At 45.4% G+C, this 22690-nt stretch overlaps 3 pseudogenes; 2 read left to right on the plus strand and 1 right to left on the minus strand.

Annotated features, from left to right (window-relative positions):
• The first annotated feature begins 12057 nt into the window (after positions 1-12057).
• On the plus strand, positions 12058-16786 carry LOC148107762 (USP6 N-terminal-like protein; annotated as a pseudogene).
• LOC148107763 (uncharacterized) lies at positions 16783-17571 on the plus strand (annotated as a pseudogene).
• A 381-nt stretch (positions 17572-17952) lies between these two features.
• On the minus strand, positions 17953-21707 carry LOC123781613 (GTPase HRas-like; annotated as a pseudogene).
• Between the last annotated feature and the right edge of the window lie 983 nt (positions 21708-22690).

Here is a 22690-nt window from a genome sequence, read left to right on the forward strand (position 1 = left end):
ACATTCTTATAAGGCCTGTTTAGATGTCATGAACTCCTTTAACTTGTTTCTCTGTGAAACTCTTTATCTCTCTTTCAAATCTGAATAACGTTGCAGGTTACAGTATTCTTTGTTTAGCATTTTTCCTTTAACTACTTTGAATATATCATGACACTCCCTTTTGGCCTACAAAGTTTCTGCTGAAAATTCAGCTGATAGTTTTATGGCAGTTCCCTTGTATTTAACTAGTTAATTTTCTCTTTCAGCTTTTAAGATTCTCTAATTTTTGCCATTTGAATTTTTATGGGTCTTGTTGTGGGCCACTTTGGGTTTATCTTCTTTGGAGCTGTCTGTGCTTCCTGGACCTGGATGTCTGTTTTCCTCCCAAAATTAGTTATAGCTTTCTGCTATTATTTATTTAAATAAGTTTTCTGCTTTTTCTATTTTCTTCTTCTAGGATTCTTGCAGTGCAAATGTTAATGAGCTTGCTGTTGTCCAGAGTTTCCTTAGCCTATCCGCATTTTTAAACAATTCTTCTTTGTTGTTCTGCTTGTATGATTTCCACTGCTCTGTCTTCCAGATAGCTGGTCCCTTCTTCTGCATCCCCTTTCTTTTGATTCCTTGCTTATTTTTAAATTTTAGTTATCATACTGTTCAATTCTGATAGATTCTTTTTTCTATTTTCCATTTCTTTGTTGAAATTCTCACTATGTTCATCTTTTCTTCTCCTGAGTTTGGTGAGCACCTCTTTGATCATTACTTTGACCTTTTTATCAAGTAGATTGTTTATCTGCATTTCATTTTTGTCTTTTTCTGAGATATTGTCTTGTTCTTTCATTTGGAATATATTCCTCTGTCTCCTCATTTTACCCGACTCTGTGTTTCTATGTATAAGCAGGTTAGCTAGTCTCCTAGTGTTGAAGGACTGGCCTTATTAAAAGGTGTTTTGTAGGACACAGAAGTGCAATTCCTCCTGGTCATGAAAATCAGGTGCTCCGGGGTTGTCTCCTGTGAGGTCTGTACACACTCTTCTGTTGTGGCTTGTCCACAATTACTATGAGACTGGTCTCCATCCTGGCTGGCTGCGAAGCCCTGCTGCAAGTCCTGTGGGCACACTGGTGGGCAGGTCTTATGTGGAGCTGTTCTCAAAATGTATTGTAAACCCTAAAGGGTGATGGTGGAAGCAGCTGAAATACCAGCAGTGTTCCTGTTCTCAGGCTATTGAATGGAATAGCCTGGTCTGAACAGGATCCCATAATCTTCTGGGTTATTCTTATAAAGTGTATTGTAAGCCCTAAAGGGTGACTGTGGAAGCAACTGAAATGTCAGCAGTGTTCTTGTTTTGGGGCTGCTGAACACAATTGTCAGGTAGGAGCAGGATCCCATTATCCTGAGATAGAACATAGATTGGGAGTTAGGAAAGAAAGTAACCCTCAACCCCTGTTCCTGCTTCCGATGACTCCCTGCTCCTCCCTTATCTCATAACTTCCTCCCTGTCCGCCTGCATATAAGGGAGGGTGCAGACCTGCTCAAAGTCTTTGTACTCCTTTCCCATGCTTTGATACATCTGTAATTTTCTGATATAAATAAATAAATTAAATAAATAAATAAATGCAAGCAAGCTGTGTGGAGAATTCAGCTGCTGCTGCACTCCCTTGCAGAGCCAGCCTTGCACGGCCACTCAGATTGGGGTCTGAGAGCTTTATTTCAGTGCCTGATGATAGCCTTCCCCTTGTATGGCTGATGGAGAGGACTGGGTAGGGGTACTGAGGGCCTGCTATTGTATGAGACAAGCCCCATAACGGCTCTGTGTGTTACTTGGCCACAAATGTTGTAGGCACAGTGGTGGGCAGGAGATGTCCCTAGAAGTTGCTTTTGAGGGGCTCCAGTTCTCGTGAGGTCACCAGGTTGTGGCAGGATGGTAGTCAGTTTAGTTGGGGCACTGCTCCCAACTGAGGAGATCTACTGGCTTTGGTGGGCAGAGGCCATTTGCAGGGGTGATGGACCTAGCCAAAGCTGCCTGCTGGCTGGGGATGGGTAAGAGCCACTGTTTTTTATAGATACTTTGTTGTAAAATGTAGGGCATTATAGAAGAATATTTAAGGCATATTAAATTAACATGTTCTTATAGAGGAAAGTTAAAGTAAAATATTTATTGTGAAAGATAAGAAAACAAAAAGTAGAGTTCAAAGAAATGATAGTGGTTATTTCCAAATTAGTGATATGTTATACTTAACACTTAATTGTATCTATATGCTTATACATAGAGGTAAAATATATAAATAAAACATAATAATTTAAAATCATGTTAATATAAATAGAATAGCTTTCCTTTTAATTTCAAAAATATTTATATTTCAGTTACTGTTTACTCTTTTAATGAGATACTCCTCCAACAAAAGCAAAAAGAATGACAAAAGTATAAAGATGAATAATATAAAGCTGGTAGAAATCTGTTCTGGCTAATGCACTGTCACAGTATAAGGTTGGAACGTTTTTGGAAATGATGAAGTACATTTAATAATGACAGATGAGTATCCAAACATTTAGTAATGTTTTATAAAATCTGTATGTACTTAATAAAGCAAGTTCAACATAGTTTTGGAAAAAAGGAAGTAAGCCATCATAAATGGTTATTTAAACAACTCTATCTCCCTGCTTATCAAGCAAACAGATATAACAGTAAAGCTATAGGAAGATTTAAACTAGACAATTAACAAATACATATATGCACATACATACATACACTATATAGTAGTATAGATTACTCATATTTTTAAGTTCACATAGAAATTTTCCAAAAATGCACTCAACATTTCCAAGTATATTAATATAAAATATACAGCACAGTGGTTTCACTGTAGTAGCCACTAGCCAAATTTGGCAATTGGGCACATGAAATATGGATATTTAAAATTAATTTGTAATGATTTAAAGATAAATAAAATTTTCAGATTTGTTCCTCAGTCTTACTAGCCATTTTTAAACACAAATATAGACCATTTCCACCTTCATAGAGATTCTCTAACTATACTTTACTTAAAATAGAGGTCAGTAACCAACAATATTGAAAATCCTCATATAGTTTTTTTTATAATAATATTTTTTTATTATATTATGTTAGTCACCATACAGTACATCCCTGGTTTTTGATGTAAAGTTCCATGATTCATTAGTTGTGTATAACACCCAGTGCACCATGCAATACGTGCCCTCCTTACTACCCATCACCAGCCTATCCCTCATATAGTTTTAATTCAGTAATATATTTCTAAGTAACATTGTGATCCAAACAAATGATCACAATGAATGTTCACAAGTTTTATATGAATTACAAGGAAATTACAACAGCAAAATTCTGTGTTGTGAAATATTGATTCCTTTAAATATTGCATGATTATAAAAACAGAGCAAAATCTGAACATATATCACAAGAAACTAGAAACATAAAAGCAAAAATTAGATGAAATTAAATCCAAATGAAGTAGAAGAAAATAATGAATAATAGAAAATCATGACAATGAACAAAACTGCAGTAGAGAGGATCAAAAAGAACAAAGGCATTCTCATTGAAAAGACAATAAAATTGATAAGACTGAAGAAAAAAACTAAGAGAAATATTTTATATCTAGATAAAACTTGGGAATACCATTTTGATTCTCACAGATATTGAACAGATAATAAAGCCATAGTATGAATGCATTTTAAATATTTCCATTAAATAGAGAATTCTTAGAAAAGACAAATTACCAAAATGTAGTATAACGAAAAGAAACCTGGGCAAGCCTAACATGTATTACAGAAACTGAGTTCATTACATAAGCTTTCCTAGAAAAAAATTCTGTAAAATAAAGTGGCGTCAGTAGTAAATAGTGACACTTAAAAATATAACAACACTCAAATTGTTGAAGCCACTATGATAAACAGCATGCAATTCCTCTCAAATAAATAAAAATAGGAATACCATACAACCCAGAAATTCCGCTTCTGGGTGTTTATTCAAAGAAAATGAAAACACTAATTCCAAAAGATACAAGCACCCATATGTTTATTGTGGCACCATTTACAATAGCCAAGATATAGAAGTGGCATAAATGTCTTAGTACATGAGTAGATAAAGATGTGAGATTTATATGAGATCTTGCCATTTACAACAACATGAATAGACATAGAGGGTATTATGCTAAGTGAAATAAGTCAGAGTAAGACAAACACCATATATTTTACTTAAATGTGAAATCTAAAACAAAACAATTGTACAAAGAAACAAACAAAAGAAACAGAAATGCACAAACAGACTGGTGGTTGCTGGCAGGGGCAGGAGTAATGGACAAAATAGGAAAAGGAGATTAAAAGCTACAAAATCTAAGTTACCAAATAAATAAGTCACAGGGATGAAAAGTACAGCATAAAGAACACAGTCAATCGTATTGTAATAACTTTTTGTGGTGACAGAGAGTAACTACACTAATCATGGTGAGCATTGAGTAATATACAGAATTTTGAAATCCTTATGTCATACATATGAAATTGAATATATGTCAACTACACTTCAATTAACAACAACAACAACACAACAACAACAAAAGGATATGAAAAAATAGCAGTACCCTTACACAACGAAAGTTGAGGATTTACCTATATGGCTATAAAATCTTTCAGTAATAGAAAAAAAGAAATGCTTCCCAATATAGCTTTTATAACAAAACATAGCTCTCAGTCTAATCTCTTTGTGAACATGGGTGAAGAAAAAAATCTTATATACACTATTATATTTCACAAGACAGACATTTGCTCTTATGTTTTTCTTGTAATACATATAAAAATTGTGATTGCATTCATTGTGATTATTTCTTTAGCTCACATGTTAATTAGAAATATATTACCAAATTTAAAACTATAGAAGGATCTTCAAATTTATGGCTACTGACTTCTGTTTTAGGTAAACTGTAGTTAGAGAATTTTCTGTGAGGTTGGAAGTAGTACATTTCTGTTTAAATGTGGCTAATTTAATATAATATATGCACTGATTTTTTTATAAGAACAATACAGAATAATCCTTGTGATCTTATTTTAGAAATGCAAGATTACTTTAACATTTGAAATAAGAATTTAATTTACTTTATAAATATCGTATAGAAAAAACATTTATCATTCCAATTGATGGAAAAATAATAAAAATGTAACTGATTGATTATAAAATCTATTAGAAAAATGGGAATATTACTGAATTGTTTACCATAAGAAAAGTATGATTAAAAAAACCTTTTAAAAAGGGGTGCCTGGGTGTCTCAGTCAGTTAAGTGTCTGCTTTTGGCTTAGGTCATGATCCCAGGGTCCTAGGATCAAGCCCCATGTCAGGCTCCCTGCTTGCTCTCGCTCTCCCTCTTCTGCTTTCCCCGCTTGTGCTCTCTCTGTCTCTCTCTTTCTCAAACGAATAAATAAAATCTTTAAAAAATTACCTTTTTTCCATTTATAAAGCTTTTTTAAAATGCTTTGTTAATCTCTTGTTGTTGTAAACCTAAATGCAGTAAATTGCACAAATGTAATGCCCCGGGGAACTTTCCCAAGTAAATACACTTGTAGCCACAGTTCAGATCAAGATGTGGACCACTGCCAGCACCTCAAGCACCTCCTGGTTGTCCTCCCAGTCAATGACCTAAGAGAGTAAAACATTACCACTCTCCAGCTTCTAGAGAGGGTGGAAAGACTGGCCATTTTGAGGTGTAATTTACACAGCATAAAATCCATCCATTTAAAGTGTATAAATCCAATAAAGAAGATGATTTGTGAAAGGAGGAAAAAGAAGATGGCAGAAGAGTAGGGGACCCTAGTTTCATCTGATCCCTGGAATTCAAATAGATAGCTATCAAATCATGCTGAACACCTGTGAACTCAACTGGAGATTTAAGAAAAGAATTGCTGGAATTCTACAAATAGAAGAGTGACCACTTTTGGCAAAGTAGGAGATGTAGAGAAGTGAATCCGAGGTGATATTTTGAAAGATAAACCCCGGGGGAGGGAGCCTCCATAAGTCAGCTACCAGAAAGTGATATAGCAGCAAAATGCAAAACTGGAACTTTTAGAAGTCTGTTTCGGTGGGAGACGTCCCTTCCTGAAATGTGCTCAGGTGGCAAAGCAGGGTGGAATCCTAAATGGGACAGTGATACCTGGGGTCACAGGAAGAGTGGGGGTACCTGAGCGCAGCAGGGTTTCTCGGCATCAGTGCAGGGAAGCAGGTTGCAAACAGAGATCCTAGGAGTGGGCTTTCAGCTTGGTGTTGCCATAAACCATGAACCACAGGATGCTAAATGAGAAAAATATGCAGACAAGAATACTTTATCCAGCAAGGCTGTCATTCAGAATACAAGGACAGATAAAGAGCTTTCGGGACAAACAGAAACTAAAAGAATTTGTGATCACTAAACCAACCCTGTAAGAAATATTGTAGAGGATCCTTTATGTGAAGAGAGAGCCCAAAAATAGCATAGGTCAGAAAGGAACAGACAATATACAGAAATAGTGATATTAAAGGTAATCCAAAGGCACTAAATTCATATCTCTCAATAGTTACTCTGAAGTAAATGGGCTAAATGCTCTAATCAAAAGATAATAGAGTATTAGATTAAATAAATCTGATTAATTAAATATTAATTAATTAATTAATCTGATTAATCACCCATCAATATGCTGTCTACAAGACACTCATTTTAGACCAAAAAAAATCCCCAGATTGAAAGTGAGGGGGTGGGGAAATATTTATCATGCTAATAGACATCAAAAGAAAGCTGGGCTAGCAATCCTTATATCAGAGAAATTAGATTTTAAACCAAAGACTGCAATAAGAGATGAAAAGGGACACTATCTCATAATTAAAGTGTCTATCCTACAAGAAAAGCTAACAATTATAAATATTTATGCCCCTAACATGGGAGCAGCCAATTATATAAACCAATTAATAACCAAATTAAATAAACACATTGATAATAATACAATATTAATAGGGGTCTTTAACATCCCATTCACAGCAGAGGACAGATCATCCAAGTAGAAGATCAACAAGGAAACAAGGATTTTAAATGACACACTGGACAAGATGGACTTCACAGATATATTCAGAGCATTCCATCCTAAATCTTCTCGAGTGCACATGGAACAGTCTCCAGAATAGATCACATACTGGGTCACAAGTCAGGTCTCAACAGGTACCAAAATATTGGGATTATTCCCTACATATTTTTAGACTACAATGCTTTGAAATTTGAACTCAATATCAAGAAAAAATTTGGAAGGAACACAAATACATGGAGGTTAAAGAGCATCCTACTAGAGAATGAATGGGTCAACCAGGAAATTAAAGAATTTAAACAATTCATGGAAACAAATGAAAAAGAAAAGACAACTCTTCAAAACCTTTGGGATGCAGCAAAGGTGGTCCTAAGACAGAAGTATATAGCAATATAAGCCTTTCTCAAGAAACAAGAAGTCTCAAATATACCACCTAACCTTACACCTAAAGGAGCTGGAGAAAGAGCAGCAAATAAAGCCTAAATCCAGGAAAAGAAGAGAATTAATAAAGATAAGAGCAGAAATCAATGAAATAGAAACCAAAAGCATAGACCAGATCAATGAAACTAGAAGCCAGTTCTTTGAAGGAATTAATAAGATCAATAAACCCCTAGTCAGATATATCAAAAAGAAAAGAGAAAGGATCCAAATAAATAAAATCATGAATGAAAGAGGAGCGATCACTACCAACACTGAAGAAGTAAAATTATAAGAACATATTAGGAGCAACTATCTGCCAGCAAGTTAGGCAATCTGGAAGAAATGGATGCATTCCTAGAAACCTATAAACTACCAAAACTGAAACAGGAAAAAATAGAAAATTGGAACAGTCCCATAACCAGCAAGGAAATTAAAGCAGTAATCAAAAATCTCCCAACAAGCAAGAGTTCAGGGCCAGACTGCTTCCCAGTGGAATTCTACCAAACATTTAAAGAAGAATTAATACATATTCTTCTGAAGTTTTTCCAAAAAATAAAAACAGAAGAAAAACTTCCAAACTCATTTTATGAGGCCAGCATTATCTTGAACCCAAACCAGACAAAGACCCCACCAAAAGGGAGAATGACAGACCAATATCCTTGATGAACATGGATGTAAAAATTCTCACCAAGATACTAGCCAAAAAGATCCAACAGTACATTAAAAGTATCATTCGCCATGGCCAAGTGGGATTTATTCCTGGGCTGCAAGGGTGGTTGAACATCCACAAATCAATCAATGTGATACACTACATTAATAAAAGAAAGAAAAAGAACCATATAATTCTCCCAATAGATGAAGAAAAGCATTTGACAAAGTACAGTATCTTATCTCAATTAAAACTCTCCACAGTGTAGGGATAGAGGGAACATACCGCAATATCATAAAAGCCATATATAAAAAGCACACAGTAAATATCATTCTCAAAAGGGAAAAAATGAGAGCTTTTCTTCTAAGATCAGAAACATGACAGGGATGTCTACTCTCACCACCGTTCAACATAGTACTAGAAGTCCTTGCCTCAACAATCATACATTGGAAAAAAAAAAAAGTATCAAAATTAGTAAAGAAGAAGTCAAACTCTCCCTCTTCACAGATAACATGGTACTCGATGTGGAAAACCCACATGACTCCACCCCAAAATTTCTAGAACTCATGCAGGAATTCAGCAAAGTGGCAGGATATAAAATCAATGCACGGAAATCAGTTGTATTTCTATATACTATTAATGAGGCAGAAGAATGAGAAATTAATGAATTGATCCCTTTTACAACTGCACCAAAAACCATAAGATAGCTAGGAATAAGCCTAACCAAAGAGGTAAAGGATCTGTACTCTGAAAACTATAGAATACTTATGAAAGAAATGGAAAAAGACACAAAAAATGGAAAAACATTCCATGCTCATGGAATGGAAAAGCAAATATTGTTAAAATGTCTATGCTACCTAGAGAAATTTATATTTTCAATGTAATCCTTATCAAAATACCATCAACATTTTTCACAGAGCTTGAACAAGTAATCCTAAACTTTGTATGGAACCAGAAAAGAATCTGAATAGCCAAAGGAATGTTGAAAAAGAAAACCGAAGCTGGTGGCATCACAATTCCGGGCTTCAAACTACATTACAAAGTTGTAATCATCAAGACAGTATGGTACTGGCACAAAAACAGACACATAGATCAATGGAAGAGAATAGAGAACCCAGAAATGGATCCTCAACTCTATGGTCAATTAATCTTCAACAATGTGGGAAAGAATATCCAATGGAAAAAAGACAGTCTCGTCAACAAATGGTGTTGGGAAAATTGGACAGCCACAGGCAGAAAAATGAGAATGGATCATTTTCTTACACCATACACAAAAATAGACTCAAAATGGATGAAAGACCTAAATGTGAGACCTGAATCCATCAAAATCCTAGAGGAGAACACAGGCAGCAACCTCTTTGACCTTGGCAGCAACAACTTCTTGCTAAGCATGTCTCCAGAGGCAAGGGAAACAAAAGCAAAAATGAGCTATTGGAACTTAATCAAGATAAAAAGCTTGTGCACAGCAAAGGAAACAGTACACAAAACCAAAAGAAAACCTATAGAATGAGAGAAGATATTTGCAAATTTCTTATCAGATGAAGGGCTAGTGTCTGAAATCTATAAAGAACTTATCACACTCAACACCCAAAGAACAAATAATTCAATCAAGAAATGGGCAGAAGACATGAACAGACATTTCTCCAAAGGAGACATCCAAATGGCCAACAGACACATGCAAAAATGCTCAACATCACTCAGCATCAGGTATATATAAATCAAAACCCCAATGAGTTACCACCTCACACCAGTCAGAATGACTAAAATTAACAAGTGAGGAAACAGCCAATGTTGGTGAGAATGCAGAGAAAGGGGAATCCTCTTATACTGCTGGTGGGAATGCGAGCTGGTGCAGCCACTCTGGAAAACAGTATGGAGGTTCCTCAAAAAGTTAAAAATAGAGCTATCCAATGACCCAGCGATTGCACTGCTAGGTATTTACCCCAAAGATACAAATGTAGTGATTCAAAGGGGAACGTGCACCCCGATGTTTATAGCAGCAATGTCCACAATAGCCAAACTGTAGAAAGAGCCCAGATGTCCATCAACAGATGAATGGATAAAGATGCAACGACGTGGATAGAACTAGAGGGTATTATGCTAAGTGAAATAAGTCAATCAGAGAAGGACAATTATATGATTTCACTCATATGTGGAATTTAAGAAACAAAACAGAAGAGCATAGGAGAAGGGAGGGAAAAATAAAACAAGACAGAGTCAGAGAGGGAGTTAAACCATAAGAGACTCTGAATCATAGGAAACAAACTGAGGGTTGCTGGAGGGGAGGGGATGGGAGGATGGGGTAACTGGGTGATGGACATTAAGGAGGGGATATGATGTAACGAGCACAGGGTGTTATATACAACTGATGAATCACTGAACTCTACCTCTGAATCTAATAATACACTATATGTTAATTAATTGAATTTAAATTTTAAAAACAGAGAAAAAAAGGGAAGAAAAAGACTCAACTGGGACAAGACAGGGGTCTTTGCCCACCTCCAGAGAGGACCCTGCCCTTGGCTATGCTGCCGCCCCTCAGCCCTCTGTCTCTACCCAAGGGAGACCCCTTGGGCCCCTCAAAACCCAGCTGAGAGTACCAGAGAGGAAAGCCACTACCCACTTCACACTAACCACAGACGCACAGCTCTGCATTTAGAACAGGTGACCCATGGTGACTGGATGGTGCACACTCCAGAACCAGCCTGTGGGTCCGAAATACCTCATCACCCTTTCACAAGGAAGAACCACTTGAGGACATAAGCAGATTCCAGAAAGCCAAAGAATAAAATCCGACAGTCTTATCTAAATTGTGAACAAAATCATAAGTAATGTAAGAGTGGAAAGAAACCAAATGTTTAAAAACTTTGTAAGAAAAGCAGCAAATATCATGAGGAACCATGAAATGCTGAAGCCATTCCCCTTAAAATAGGGAAGTCAGAAACAGAGATGTTTACTATCATCCCTGGTACTCAGAATGGTTTCAGTACTATTAGCCAATAAAATCAGATGAGAAAATAAAAGTATTACACAGGAAAAAAGAAACAAGAAATGAGCTTCCCCCACAGGTGATATGATCTCGGACTTGGAAATCTCAGGACATGATGCGAAGCCCTGTGAATCAGAATCAGGACGGGACCCCAGGAAATTGGCTGGGTGTGGGACACCATGCAGAGGTTGAGGGTTTTCTCAATAGAAGCAAACAAAACTTAAAACTGGGAAACACACATTATCAGCTCTATGCAGAGCCCCGAGGATACTTTTTCCTTCAGGAATAAGGGTTTGACAGTGGGGGTGTCTGGGCTGTGGGGCTCTGCACTCCTCCAGGGCGGGCTTAGCATCAGCGTGATGGGAGCCAACACCCTGGAGCTGGAGGTTTGGAGCCCCCAGCAGTCCTTCCGTTCCCAGAGCCCAGAGTGGGGACCTAGCAGGTGGGCTGGTGCCAGATTCCTGCTCGGCAAAACAGAATGAGCTCATGGGTGGGAATGGGAGGGGAGAATGGCTGGTCCCTGCCTCACCTCTCTGGCTGTAGGATTCAGGTGGGCATCAGGAGCAGAGGCCTCCCCGACCCATCCTGCCTCCCCAAGTGCCCTGAGATGGGCCTGCACTCTGGGAGCAGCTTCCCAGGGGAGGCTCAAGGTCCAGGCTTGGGCTCAGTCCTGGACAGACTCCTGTGTTGGGGAGGGGAGAAGCTTCGGGCTGACTCTTGGGAGTCCCCTCCCTGCCCAGGGGTGCTGAGCAGGAACCCTGACTAGGGCATCGCCGGCATGGTGGGCACTTGTGAGCATCCCTGGCTTCAGAGACAAGGGAAGGAAGGAGGTTTCTGAAGGACACACTCATGTGGCGGCTACCAGAGCTCCCTGCTGAGGATGGAAGCTGGTGGCAGTTAGGATTCTGTGTCTCTGGCACGGGCTCATCCTCCCCAGTTCCTCCCACAGAAAATGAAGGAGCAAGCCAAGCTCTTCTCCCAGGACGTAATGCAGATCAACCTGGACCAAACCAGACCTTCTGCAAACACATCATGCTCTAGAACTGCTATGGTGTCAGGTGACGCTGCTGAGCAAGCAGGGTTCCTGGGGGGCCCAGGGGCAGGAGAGGCACAGGGGTCCTCTGGATGGGGAATGCAGAGTGTCTAAGGAGAGGAGAGATTGACAGCAGCACAAGAAATACTACCGCATGGTAAACGTACTCTGGATGACCCATGTGCCCCATGCTAGGCTCTGCGGAGATGGGGAGGGTGACAGGACAAGAGGCTCCTGGCATCGCTCTGTGAGCTGAGGCCCAAAGTGTCATGTGGAGCTGGCCACGTGTACAGCAGGGGCTGTGGGGTGTGGGGAGGCACTAAGGAGAGCTGGGGGCCAGGCAGCACAGACAAGGCTGGACAAGGACGCACATAGACCAAATGCCAGTCTAACAGGTCAAAATGATACCCACTGTTGGTGTTTTTATTTATTTCTGATTTTTTTTTGCATTTTATTTTAGAAAATTTCCATCATTTGTAAAGATAAATACTATGATGAACCCCCTGATGCTGTCATCCGGTCCAGCCCGGGGTTCTGTGCTCATCACACTCTTCCCCAGCAGCAAGAGTGTCACAGCAAACCTGAGACCTTGGGTCTACTTTATCTGGAGATGTTTCCATATGCGTCGTAAAAAACAGGGATCCCTTTGTATGCACGCCCACAACACACATCAGCACCCTGCAAGGCTTTAGTGCACATCCTTAGTGTGCAGCCTGTGTTCGCACCTTCTTGGCCACCTTGGTGTTCTCTGGAAAGTCTGTTCTCATCAGAAACCCAGGTTTCTGGTTGAGTCCCTGAATGCCGGCAGAGAACCTGATGATGCGGGGGACTGAGCTGGAGGGATGGGAATACCTCATGCACCCAGACAGGTTGGGGTGCAGGAGATGGAGCTCTCTGCATGGAGAGGGCGGTGGCCAGGGATGTGTTTCAAACCCCAGGGCTCCAGAGAGGCCGACCTTGAGGGCTGCCAAGGTTGGCGCTGAGGAGCCGCCTGGACTGGGGCTTCCTATGGGGCTGTCCTACACCTGTCTCAGGATGAAACATCAATGCTCCTTCACTGAGGGAGGTGCCTTGTACCCCCTGATCCTGGGTGGCCCCTATGACAGCCTTGGCCTTCAGAGTGCAGTTGGGTCATTGCTGACCTGTGACACCTGGTCCAGGGTTGGCCAGCCTCCAGCAACCCTGAAGCCCCAGTCACCACCCCAAACATCCATCATCCTATGGGCACCTTGCCACGCACCTCTCAGAGACCGGCCCCGACATGAGGAGTAGGCCCTGCCCACGCAGCACACCTGGAAACAAAATAAGAAGGAAATGTACAAAGCAGGAGAGAGATTTCAGATTGCTCATCTAATGCGGGGCCCTGGCAGACTGAGGACAAGAACTTTGGTTATCTAACCGGGATGAGGCACAAAATGGGCACAAGATCTAAACAGATGTTTGAGCAAAGAAGGTGCACACACACACACGGATGTGCATTCATACAGTGTGTGTATGCTATGACAGAGCACCAGGTGACAACACCCCGAACCTTCCCATCCCCACCAGCACACACTAGCACACACCAGCACATGCCTATCAGAGAGGCTGACGGCCCCCAGGGCTGGCGGGCTCATGCAGCAGCAGGAGCAGGGGTGCAGAGTCATGCAGCAATGCTGGAAGGCATTCTGGCAGCTTCTAACAAAGCTGAACCGAGCCTCACCATACACCCCGAAGTGCTCATAGATACTGACCCAACTGATGTGAAAACCTTTATCTTCGTAAACCCTGCATGAACGTTCCCTGCTTCCTTCACGACGGCTCAAACCTGGAAGCAACAAAGATACTCTTGGATGAACAAACACTTGTAACCTGTAGAACAGAATACAATTCAGTGACGCAAAGGAACGAGCTATCGATGCTTGAATGCCATGGATGCACCTGCGCTGCGTTTGGCTCAGGGAAGGAAGCCAGACTCGGGCATGGTTGCATTCGCAGGACATCTGGAACAAGCCAGACCATGGGGAGGAGAGGCAGCAGGAGCTGCCGAAAGCAGGTGCACTAAGAGTGCCTGGCTCCAAAGGGGACATTCAGGGTGGAGCAGGTGCTCAGGGCTGGAGTGGGGGGCTGACCCCAAAGAAACGTCACACCGCAAGGTGCCCTGAACACTGCAGGGCCTGAGTGGCTGGTTGCTGAGCCTCACCAGACTTAATGTATGGTTGACCAGACAAGAGCAAACCAACGCACCCTGCTGTCCCCTTTCCTAGGCAGCAAGCCCTGTTCCACGTGCTCTTCGCCTATCCCGTGTACAACACTGGGAGTATCCCCGCAGCGAGGCGTGCTGCCTCATGGGTGTCCTTTGTCTTCAGTATTTGTGACCAAACATGACCTACTAGTTCGGACCCCAGCTCCCACTGTCACAGAGAGACAAGAGAGGGGCTCTCTAATCTAGGACCAAGGCAAGGGGCTGGGTGCAGACCTCACTACTGGGGAGGGATGGCAGCTGAGTCCTTGGGTCCTGGGGCTGCCAGGTGTTCTAGCATACATTGCTGTTGTTGTAAAACCTGGGTTTGGATCCTGAAATACCTTAGCACTAATCAGAAACTGGGCGAGGAGGAAGGTTGCCATTACCCTGAACTGCTTAATAATGTGACACACCAGGACACGGCTCCCAAGGAGGCTGCTCCCACTTTGCCACGCATTCCGGAAGGGTCCAGACACTCCACGGGGTCCATGGCGGTGTCTTGGCCCCGCTGTCCCTGTGGACCCTCCCATATGCCACAGTCAGTCCCCCACCTGCACTCCTGGTGGGGGTCTCCAGACCTCGCTGGTCCCCTTCACCCTGGTACACCTCACTTAGGTACTTCCTGCTTCTCTGAGGGGACCCTGGGACGGCATCCAAAGGGCTCAGGAGAGGGGCTGTGTGGTGCCAGCACCTGAGCTGTCCGGGCGGCCCTGCACCTTGCTCTCCTCGCCTTCTGGGGGTGCCCTCTGTGAGACTGGGCTATAAGGAAGCTCTGGGAGCCTGATGCCAGTGCCAGGGGAGGGCACAGAGGTGTCCTCGGTGTAGTCACCTTCCATGTGGCCTGGCTCTTGCAGGAGGTGGGCTACTGCCAGGGCATGAACCAGATCTCGGCCATCCTGCTAGTGTTCTTGAGTGAGGAGGATGCCTTCTGGGTGCTGGCTCAGCTGATGACCAAAGAAAGGCATGCCATGGAAGGTAGGGGGCCGGCTGGGCTGCTGGATGGGACTTGGAGCTCAGGAGAGCCACCCTGAAGGGCTGCTCCAGCAGGGACTGCACTCTGCCTGCCTCCCCCCTGGCAAAGGGCACTGCCTCCCCAGGTCGCCTTCAGGGTCCTGTAGCCATGGCCACCAGCCCCACCATCTGCTGACCATTCTTGCATCTCTGCTGGTCCTTCAGCCTCCTGTCTGGCTGCCTGTTCGACTGCCCCAGCACCCCGCCAGCCCACACCCAGACAGAGCCCGGGTGGCAGCATGTCCTACTCCTGTGCACCCCCAGCCTGACTCCCCATCACCCTCCCCATGGGGGACACTCTCTGCCCCTCGGTGCTGGGGACCCCCTTGTCCCCTGCTGTGGCCACTGCAGAAAAGAGGGTGCTGGGTCAGACGGGCCTGGTCCTTAGCACAGGACACCAACCCAGCTGGGTCTCTGTGAAGAGGAGGGTCCTCTGCCCTGCCACCCCAAGCTTGGAAGATAGTCCTGCTCTCTAGGAAGAGCGTATCCAGCCAGGGCTCAGGAGGGCTGTGGGCACACACTGGAGTCAGGGCATGGGAGAAGAGGTACATGCCAGGACTCACCCCCCACCTGGTGGGGGAGAAGGCCCTGATTGCTGGGGGGCTTGGGACCTCCTCAGGCTTCTTCATTCCAGGGTGCCCCAAACTGCTGAGATTCCAGGGCCACCATGAGCACATTCTAGGCAAAGCGCTCTCAAAGCTGAAGAAGCACGTGGTGAGTAGAAGCACCCCAGAGGCACTTCCCCATAGCCTGGGCAGGGGTGGGGGACATGCAGAGCCCTTCCGTATCTGGCAAGAGTCTGGTGTCTTGTTCCTTCTCCTGCTGGGCCCAGGGGCACCCTCGGGGTGGAGCAGAGCTATGGGAAGTGTGTCCTCTTGGATCCATGGGGCCCTGGCACAAGGAGGTTTCTGGCCACTGGGTGGGTCCTCAACGCTTTCTGCCCTTCCGTCAGGACGAGGAACAGATGTGCACTGGCATTTATATCACCAAGTGGTTCCTTCAGTGTTTCATTGACCAACCTCAGTCCTGCCCTCCAGAGGAGCCAGGCCCAACCCTGGGTGGCTAAGCTCTGTCCCTGAAAGGTCTTTGGGAGTTTCTGCAGGACACACTGTCCCAGACCTGGGTCCTGGAGGATGAGGTGGAGCTCAGACACCTTCGGGCCTCCATGGCCCAGCTATGAAGGATGAAGTGTGATCTGTCAGGTGGGCTCAAGACCCAGTCCCCTCCCAATTCACCCTCCTGGGGCAGCAGACAGTGGACAGAGCCCCCAGGGCCTTCCTCCTCGTCTCTGTCCATCTCTTCTGCTTCAGCCTTGGGAAAACCAGGCCAGGGCCAGGCACTGGGTACTCACTGTGCTGGGCCTGGGGAGTTGCTGTCAGTGTCAGGCCAGTGTGGCCATGTGGGGAGCGATGAGGATTCCCTGGTGCCCCAGCCATCTGGGGATAAACAGCCTGCTGGAGATGCTAACCCAGTCTGCCTCTTTCCTGTGGAACCTGAAGAGTTCCCCCACGATGCCCCTGGGCCTCCAGCAAGTGTCCCGAGCTCCCAGGCCTCTCCTCCCGTCTCCTAGCATTGAGACACCCCCCAGAGTGGACAGGCTGGCCTCCCCAGGCCCAGCCACCCAACATGAGCAGCCTGGATCCCCTTCTGGCCAGGCCATCCTCAAGGCCAAGGAACAGCTGCAGGAGGGAACCTCCACAGAGCCCATGGCGGCACACCTGTGTCCAGGAGCCACAGGGGCCCAGGTTCTGGCCTGTCTGCCACCAGCCCAGGACCCCTCGCTGGCCTGGCTGCCCCCACAGTGATGGAATTCCCTCTCTAACCTGCCAGTGAACTAGAAGGGTGCAGGTAGGTGGCCCCTGGACATGGGCTTGAAGCCAGAACACTTGGTCCCTTTCCCTTCATCACCTGCCTGGGCCACCTCAGGGACCACACAACAGACCTGGCCCTGGAACCCCCCTGGACTCCTGTGAGGGGCTCCACCCAGCCCACTAAAGATGAAGCTGTAGAGCCCAGGACACCCCTCCTGCTCTGTGGCCACTGCAGCTCATAGGTGTGACTCTCAAGGTAGTGACTGGCACAGCCAAGACAGAGCCAGGGCAGCACTCAGCCAGCTGCCCCAATGCCCAGCACATGGCTACGACTCTCTGGCCTCTGTGTCCACAGGGAACCCTGCCTCAAGCTCATGCAGAATCTGAGCCCCTTCCCCACCCCTTGCTACCCTAACTCCCACACACAGGCAGCTGGGCTCTGCTCATCCTGCACTCCAGAGCTACCCCCATCAGGCAGCTTGCTCCTCAGGAGCTCCCCAATACAGCAGTCCCTAGGTCCAGCTCCAGCCTGAACACCCTGTGTTCCACTCCTGTCTGACCTACTGCCCTTGCCCCCAAGCCCACTAAGGGTGCAGGGCCAAAAAGAATCCATGGGGCTCTCTGGGGGCAGAGAGGTCACGGCCCTAAGGTTGCTGCTCCAGCCTGGCTGAAGGCAACTCTCTCCAGGGACCTCTGCCTCTCACTAGAGCTGTGTCAGCCCAGACTCTGGGTCCAGATCTCCCTTGGTGCCCTGCCTTCTGTGGACACTTAGAGTTCTAGGTGTCGCTGAGTCCCGGGGGGTCCCGGAGGGTCCCAGAGGGTCCCGGAACTAGAACCAGAGCCAGAGTGGCTGTCCTGTGTTTGGGGGTGGGGGAGAGGGCAATAAGCACTGTTACCTGGCAAGGGTGGGGTGGGCCAAATCCCTAGCTAGTTGTGGGGTGGGGAGCCCACTCACCTGGTGCGTCTGGTTGAGGTCTCCATGTAGGGGATGCCATGGGTGCGGGCAAGGTCATGTGCCTGCCAGGACTCTACCGTGTGCGCAGCCAGGTCGCATTTGTTCCCTACCAGCACCATGGGCACATCACAGGAGTCCTTTACGCACTTGATTTGCTCCCTGCTAGGAAGGAGGTGGGAGTCAGTCAGTGGGCTGCAAGCACGGATGCATCCAGGACCCTGACGGGCAGTAATAGGATAAACAGAGGGACGGGGGACCTCCGAGGGCCGGCAAGCAGCTCACCTGTACTGGTGGATGTCCCTGAAGGACTTGGTGGTTTCGATGGTAAACAAACACTGGAAACCCTCTCCGGTGTGCATGTACTGATACCATACGGAACTATACTCCTCCTGGCCCTCCGTGTCCAAAATGTCTAGCAGGCACGTCTCACCATTGATAACCACTTGCTTCCTGCAGGAAGACAGTGCTTAAGGACCACCCCACCCGTCTCTCCTAGGATGAAGTGATCAAGCCACCAGCCCATCCCAGGCACCTATCCTACCCCACTCCCAGGTCCCATAAGGAGGGGACGCACTCCTATGAAGCACACAAAAAACAAGCCCACATCAGAATTCAGGGCTGGGGAAAGGAGCTCATCTAGACGGTGTGGTCATATTCATCCACGAAGTGGTTCTGGATGAGCTGGATGGTCAGGGCACTCTTCCCCGCACTTCCAGAGCCCACCTTCCTCAACACAGATCCTGAAGTCCATTCTTGCCTCACATCCCTGGGACTCTGGAGAAAGTTCTGGTCAGCCTCCTGGCTATTGTCCTCTGAATCAGCAGCTTCTGTTCACCATTTCAGGATATGGAACCACCTTCCTCTTTTCAAGGTTACAAAATGCAACCTGTACTTGGGATTATACTCCAACCCTTTGGGAGGCCCAGAAATAGGCATTTCTGAGAAATCGACATGAATCACATTATCTGTGCCTTTGGGAGTTATTGATTGAGGGTTAGCAACTCAGAGTAGCCACCAGGTACCCGAGCTGAAGCAGACCCCTACCCTGCCCTCCTGGAAAGAAGACCAGAAAGGGGAATGCATTTTCTGTTCAGGACACAAAGATTTACTGGAGGCCTTCATGACATTACACTGATTTACGGTTCCAACCAAACTCAAATCTGCTCTCAGCTGCCCCGTACCTGGATGTTCAGTACACAAGCAGACCATTCCAATGGCAGGGGCAGCATCACCGTGATGCAGGTCAGTGAGGGCACCTCAGGAAGTCATGCAGGAGATTGTGGCAGCCCCTCACTTAGGAAGAAAAGGAAGAGGGGATGGAGGCAGAGCCAAATAGGGTACCCTGGTTGGGGCCCTGGTTGGGTTGGATCCTGTGGCACCCTCCACAGGCTTCTCCTTGGTACACTCATAGCTTTCCAAGGCACAGCCCCATCCTCTTGGACCCCCTCACCATCCCTACAAATTCCCCTTTTCCCTGACCCCTCATCCCCCTCATCCTCCTGGGAGCCATCTTACACACCCAGAGCCCTGTTTTTTGTTCCAGGAGCCACTCTTCCCTCTAGAAGTGCCCTGAAATTTCCTGGGAGCTACCCCCCAAACCTTCATCATCCCTCTGGGAGACCCCTGTCTTTCTGGACCCCCATCTCATCACCCAACAGCCTTCACATCCCCCTAGGAACCACGTGTCCCCCTGGAGCCCCTCCATCCCCTGGGAGGCCCTCCTCTTAGGTCTTCCCCAAAATCTCCTGTCCCTTTGGAGTCCCTGGGGTCCAGCAAGAGTAGAAGTGAGGCAGTCAGGCTTGCAAAGTTGTGCAGACCAGCTGTCAGCCCCTGATATACAGCTTGGGTTCTCTCTGAGAGCAGGGGGATCCCTCCAAAGCAAAAGTCATGGCGGTTTGGCCCAGGATGTCCAGAGGTATTTTGGAGGCACAGGTGAGTGATGGTGGTGATGGGTTGGCTCTTAGAGTGAACGGAAGGGACACTCCAGTGTGTCAGCTATAGTAGCCGAGGACATTGTTGGGCTATTTACCAAATGGCAGGACCGAGCAAAACCACCTTGAAGTGGGCTAGACTTACTTTAGAAAATCTGGGGATGCACATGAGACAACCAAGGATTTAGCTACTGGCTGATTGGAAACGTATCACAAACTGGTGCCTATTTAGTTACCACTGTGGGGAGTGGACACAGAGCCACCCCCAGACACAACTGGCATCCACTGTGTACCAGGGAAGGGAGACTCATTGTGGAGCCAGGGCTAGTGTCTGGGAGCCCAGGGTGGCCGGTGGAGGGTTGGACTAGGCATGAAGCCAGTGGGGCTCAATACCCTTCCCCTGCTCAGGCCCCTCCAGGGTACCAGGATAGACACTAGCTTCAGGTTCCATTGTCACAGGTTGTTAAATTTGTCAAATGAAAGCATTTTAACTGAATGAGTGTCTTTCCACTCTAGCATCTCCTCTCTTAGGCTCCCCCTCTGATTCCCAGAGGCCTGCTTCGAGGACCAGCTGTATTGGCCAGGGGAAAGAAGGGATGGAGGCTTGGAGGCAATCTCTGTGGGTGGCTTTGTTGTACTCGAGTTGTGTGACTATTTAACACTTTATTATTCGTTCCAATTTTTAAAATATACAAAAATGAAACACTAAAACATTTTTTAAAAAGACATGAAAGATACTAAGGACCCAGTGAATCTGTATGGGTTAACATGGGCAGGACATTGTTTGAAATCAGGAACGTTTAGTTTGAGGTTGTTTTAACAAACAACAATGGAGTCAATTTGAAGACCTACTAGGCTTTATGAAGTGGTTACTGAATTGGGCTGTGTCCCATCTAGCAGGTGGAGGGTCATTCCAAAGGGCTACGGGAAGGGGAAGGTGTTTAAAGGCAGGACAAGGAAGTCATAAACAGAAAAAGAGATTATTTTGGGTGCAGTCACGTTCCTTTGGGGACAAAAGGGTCTTATTGAGTGGACCACTTCATCTTCCTCTGAGGATGGGGAGACCTTGTGTGACAGATGTCCTCCCTGGTGCTGACCAGTGGAGACTACATTTCCAGGGGAGCTTGGAACTAGTTAAATGAGGTATTGAGCCCCAGCTTGGCGACATGACCTAGCATAAGTGATTCTATTTTGGGCCCGCGGCTTTTTTCGAAACAGGCTGAAGGTGGTAAAAAGCCCACCATGGACTCACACACTTTTTCAGGTGTCTCACCTCAGTGTCGACTAAGATTGAGGCTGTTTGGGGTTAATATCTCCTATCATACCTTATCTGCCATCCCTTTTCTTCTTCACAGTGGAAGGAAAAGGTAGAATTAGAGAACCATGGGGCAGATCAGTAGCCATGTGCTCAAAAATTCATTCACATTACTATACATGTAAACAGCAGGATTCTGTGCATCTGTTAAAAAGAATGAAGCAGCCTAACACATCCTGATATGGAAAAACTCCAGGAAATATTAAGTGAAATCCAGAGGAGGTGTGTTTATACACGTCAGTGTTCGTGTTTACTGACCGCTCCCTCCAGAGTCCGGGTGTCTGTAGAGAACTCCTGAGGGGCCGCAGAACACCTGCTGCATCTCCAGTACAAGGTGTGACTGTCACGAGTGGAGAGCCTGTGCCTCAGACAAGCCTGGTCATCGCTGCTGGGGGATTGCCTTTCCTATTGTCTGATGTTTTTCTCCCGTCATGGTGAAACTCATTTCACTGAGCCTCTTTCATTTTATTGATTCATGTCCTTCCCTGAAATCTCTGACTCCTTCGATAGGCTTACAGTGCCCACCTTCATTCATGTTCAGCTTATCAAACACCAGTCTCCTGTGCCACGGTTGAACACACTATGGACATCACAGGGCTGACCTTCGACACCCGTCTGCACTCAAGCCCGTATGTGAGTTGTCTGGTTTCTTTTTAAGTAGTCTTGTTTTTTACAATCAGAAAATAATCTATTGATAAATAATTTGCTGCCTGCTGCCTAAAATGTCCCTGCTTCCCTCCAAGGGCTCTCATTTCCTTCTTCTGGAGAGTGAGAAGCTTTCCAATGAAGTGGATTCTTTTTTGTCTGTCTACCTCTCTCTTATTTAGTTTCAGTAGCACAACAATGTGATTCCAGAATTCTGTACATTATTCAGTGCTCCCCACAAGAAGTGTTGCCATATGTTACCCGTACGAGGTTCTTAACGGTATCACTGACTGTATTCCCTGTGCTGTACTTTTCATCCCCATGACTTCCTTACTTTATAACTGGAAGTTTGTATCTCCTAATCCCCATCCCCTATTTCCTCATTCCCTCATGACCTCCTCTCTGACACCACCACGTTTGTTCTCTGTATTTAAAAGCCTGTTTGCTCATCGATGGATATATCATCTAAGCAGAAGATCAACAAGGAAGCCAGGATGGATTTCACAGATATATGCAGAGCATTTCATCCTAAAGCAGCAGAATACATATTCTTCTTGAGTGCATATGGAACCTTCTCCAGACTAAGTCACATACAGGGTCACAAATCAAGTCTCAACCAGTACCAAAAATTAGGATTATTCCCTGCATCTTTTCAGACCA

Source organism: Ursus americanus, chromosome 25 (genome assembly GCF_024610735.1).
Source record: "Ursus americanus isolate L20-20 chromosome 25, mUrsAme1.1.p, whole genome shotgun sequence".
NCBI lineage: Eukaryota > Metazoa > Chordata > Mammalia > Carnivora > Ursidae > Ursus > Ursus americanus.